The 4081-nt window shown below is 37.1% G+C and overlaps 1 protein-coding gene across 2 annotated transcripts in view; it reads left to right on the top strand.

Moving 5' to 3' along the window:
* Nucleotides 1-53: 53 nt before the first annotated feature.
* Nucleotides 54-4081, top strand: part of LOC111875622 (forkhead box protein A2-A) — a 28995-nt gene continuing 24967 nt past the window's right edge. Inside the window, exon 1 of one of the 2 annotated variants that reach the window (XM_033755881.1) lies at nt 54-817. The gene's annotated coding sequence lies outside the window, so the exon portion shown is untranslated. Of the gene's footprint in view, nt 862-4081 lie in introns of both variants that reach the window. The other variant, XM_023872003.2, reaches the window with a different exon arrangement.

Here is a 4081-nt window from a genome sequence, read left to right as displayed (position 1 = left end):
TCAAAGGATGCCATTAAATAACATATATAGTATATATCCGTGTAAGTATGTGAATTGAAAAGGAAACACGTGGTTGCAGTGCTCCTTAGGCAACGATTTCCCGCCTTTGTGTTGTTTACCTCTGCAACCTTCACCCCTCTATTTTGCCGTAATAGACTACTCCAGAGTAAACATACTTTTAGATTTATCCATGTTATTAGTTCACTTATGATATCGCATCAAATTTTATTTGTTACTCCTCGAAGTTTCCTGTGTATTGCTAATTTTATGCCTAAAATAAGTGAACTTATTTGGTATCTCTTAATTTCATGGTCCTCTGATGATTTTGCCGCCTGTTCATGACGGCCATGTTTATAAAGATAAAAGGGTTGGGTCTTGGGTGTGTTCTTTCTACGGTGAAAACATGGTTGTGGTGATGTTATGTACAATATAGCTAGCACAAGTCTTTGGATATGTTCGTTTATTACATGATTTCGGGATTAGTGATAATTATTTGAAATTGTGCTATGTGTTGAATTGTAATTTTGAGTGATATCTGATTATAAACAATATTTTATTGGTGGCATTTATTGTCGGCCATGTGCACCATTTTCGATTTGGACACGACCTCATCCCCCTCTCCTAAGGCACACCAATCATACAAACCCGGGAAAATCCTACGATTTGTACTAGCCAATGACGAGCGCAGAATTTCAAATTTCAGGCAGTCTTTGTCCGGGGCCAACAGACATTCTACGGTTTTCCATAGGAGAATGGGAGGTTGTGTGTAGTTCGGTTTGTGCAGGAAATTGTTAAATATACATGGTGGAAAGTGAAGGTATTGTACCAAGACGTCAGATAATTTATCTAGGTGCATATACGGTAAGTGATGGAAATGTATTGCACGTAGAATGTATGTACTTTATGTTAAAATAGTGCAAAATTCATTGTAATAAGACTTGACATCGGCAGAGTGGAATTCGTTACGTGCTGATCCCGCTCTTGCGATTTAAAATCCAACATTTTATTTGACTTCGTTATTAAGCTCTTATGTATAACTGTGTATGTAATTCCCTTCTAAAGCTTGGTTGTTTCTATTATACTAAGCGTGTACTTTGGTTTTACTGTTAATTCCGTACATTTTAGAATGTTGTGAATTGTGGACGAGTTCACTTTTTGTCTAGGCGGGAACACCATTTTCAAGGTTGCAATGGATCTGATCGTAACTATGGCAACGATATATGTATATATATGTTGTATTTTTTTCTCCGTGGTTTGAGGTATTTTTATTTTCATGGTATTTAACATTAATGTGTTATAACGCGGGACTTACACAATGTGTAGATCTTTTTTTTTAATAGGAAGCTTTATTGCAATGTGTTCCGAGATATTGAATTCATTTCTTCTAGTTGTAGATGCCATTGCTATTCTGAGTGTCACATTGTGGTTAAATACATACCCAGCAGATTTGCCTATAATATTTCCCACAGAAAGTAATCAAATTCAGTTAGGTTAATAAGTAAACGGTACAGATTACAGAAGGAGAGATTTAATAAAGAAGTCAGTCAAATGATGTTGCCAAATACAGTGAGCCACTTGGAATGACTGTTAAATGATTAATTTTGTCTTGGTATGACTTCAGTGGCAGTAACAGATCAAGATTGTTTCATAAAAAATTAAAGAGTAGATGAAATATCGGTAATGCCTGCTACTGTTCAGTTCGAAACCTTTTGTCATTTTGTTTTCTGTCAGAAAATCATGAAAATGAAAATATACAAAGCTGTAATTTTGTATGGAAATGAAACTTGGTTTCTCACAGCAAGGGAAGAATATAGACCAAACGTAGTTGCGACCACATTGCTGAGGAGAATATTTGGACCAAAGAGGGGTGAAATAATAGCAGGTTGGAGAAAATTTCTTAACTAAGAAGCCTCATAACTTATAGGAGTTTCCAAACATAATCAGAATGATCAAGTAATGGAAGATAGGGTGGGAAGGGCCTGTAACACACAAGGGGGAAAGAATGAATGCATGGAGGCTTTTGGTGAGAAAGCTAAAGGGAAAGAGACCGCTAGAAAGACCTAGATGTTAGTGGAAGGATAATATTAAAATGGATCATTGAGAACTAGGATTGGGTGGTATGGACTGGATTAATATGACACAGGATAAGGACAAGTGGAAGGCTCTCGTGAACACGGTGATAATCCTTTGGAGTTCTTAAGATATTTTGAAATTCAGTTGCTAAGTGGCCGGTGCCTCCTCAAGGACTGAGCTCTGTGGAGTTATGGAGTCACTTTGTGTAATGTTTTTTAATTACTGTGCTTAACATTTTTTACTCTGATATTTTATATCTAGAGGCTTAATTTTGCTGTATTGTATGATTGCTGTAAACCTGACTGAAACAAACTTCCCCACTGGGTTTGGAAGTAAGAAGGAAGAAATAAAATAGACATGTATTATGAGGATGAGAAATGTCATCTTGTAACAAATAAGGCCATAGCTCTGAATATTCTGTAGCTAGAAATTAATAAGTACAGTTTTTAATTGAGGTTTTTAATTATTATTTTTATAATGCTGTCATATAAATGGGGACAGTTTGTGACAGTGACACATTATGAGGTCTGTAACTTATCTTAATTTAGATTTTTGCTTTCATGGAAAGGAAATTCCATTCCATGCCCTCATATATGATATTATATGCCTGTTACGGTGTTATAATCATGCTGATAGGCTGAAATAATGGTATTGTTGTTTAACCATACTTCGTGCACAAAATTGATAGAATAGTGCATTGTGTAATTTTCTGGGGTAGATGTAATCATGAAGTGAATCACACACAGGAAAAATGCAGTTTTCATTGATGGTAGTCATGACAGATGGGTAATTAATGTTATGATTATAATATATAGAAACTGCAGAATCAGTTATGTAGGTGAAGTATAGAATTATTCCAGTATATAACAGCATGTCAACTGAAGAGCATAATGTTCTTCAGTCTCTGAAATGTCTCCCTCCCCCTCAGAATTTAGTGAGTAGCACTTTTAAATCAGTAATTTTAAAATGCACCAGAAAGTAATTCAAGACTCAACAATACACGTGTCCTCTTTGTTCTGACAAATGTAAATAAATGAGCAATGTTCAGATTAATGATTATTATGAAGCTCTTTCAGCTCACAGGACTATGTATGAGGAATGATTACCCATGCTGTGTATGTGGGCAGTTCTCTCAACCCAGTGTTGGTAGGTTGTTTAATTTTAAATGAGATTTTGCTGTATTCTTCTACATTAGGAGGAGAAGAGTGTTGATGTGGTCTTACATAGCTGTCATAATATTGACATGCCAGTTTTGGTTCCTCATTAATAAGATGTTTGTTAGTATTCCTTGGGCAGGTGATCATCACCTCTTCGCAAGGCCTCTGCCTGTACACAAACATAGAAACACACACACACAAACACTAAACATCCATGACCTGAGTGGGATTCAAACACACAATCCTGGCTTCTGAGCGAGCGAAGACAGTGCATGCCTTAGACCAGTCGGCTACCATGACCGGCTATGTTTCCTGTTATCAGAACCAAATTTGACTAATTGAATTGAAAGGCATGACAGATAAGAATGAAAGCATACTTATATTGGGTGTTAAAACAGGTTTAGTTGGGAACAGTGTGATATGAATTAATATTTCATTACTTCTTAACTATTTTTGTCTGTGCTGCACAGCTTTGCTGGCATGTGCACTGGTTCAGGAGGTGTGGCATCATGTTATTTACAATATAAATCCCATTCCTACATATTTTAAGTCTGCTTGCCATTCCTAACTACAGTGCGTACAATCAAGTGCGCGCCGCGGCTGCAATTTGCCGTGAGTCATACCACCGCAGAACGGATGCAACTCCTCCCCGCGACTGCAGTGCCGTTCCCCGATAGCGTGAGTGTAGTGGTGTCGCTGAGTCTCCGTCCATCAGTTGCTCTACATGCACACATTTATAAGAATACAGTAAAAAGATAACTTACCGTGGTTTATAACAGGTGCTGAAAGTGACCTCCTTCTGCTTGCAAACATGCCGCGCATCTCACAAATAAATTACGCGACACTCTCTG

The sequence above is a fragment of the Cryptotermes secundus genome, unplaced genomic scaffold, assembly GCF_002891405.2.
Source record: "Cryptotermes secundus unplaced genomic scaffold, Csec_1.0 scaffold50, whole genome shotgun sequence".
Classification (NCBI taxonomy): Eukaryota; Metazoa; Arthropoda; class Insecta; order Blattodea; family Kalotermitidae; genus Cryptotermes; species Cryptotermes secundus.
The sequence above is the reverse complement of the archived record's forward strand: the minus strand, read 5'-3'. Positions and strand labels throughout refer to the sequence as shown.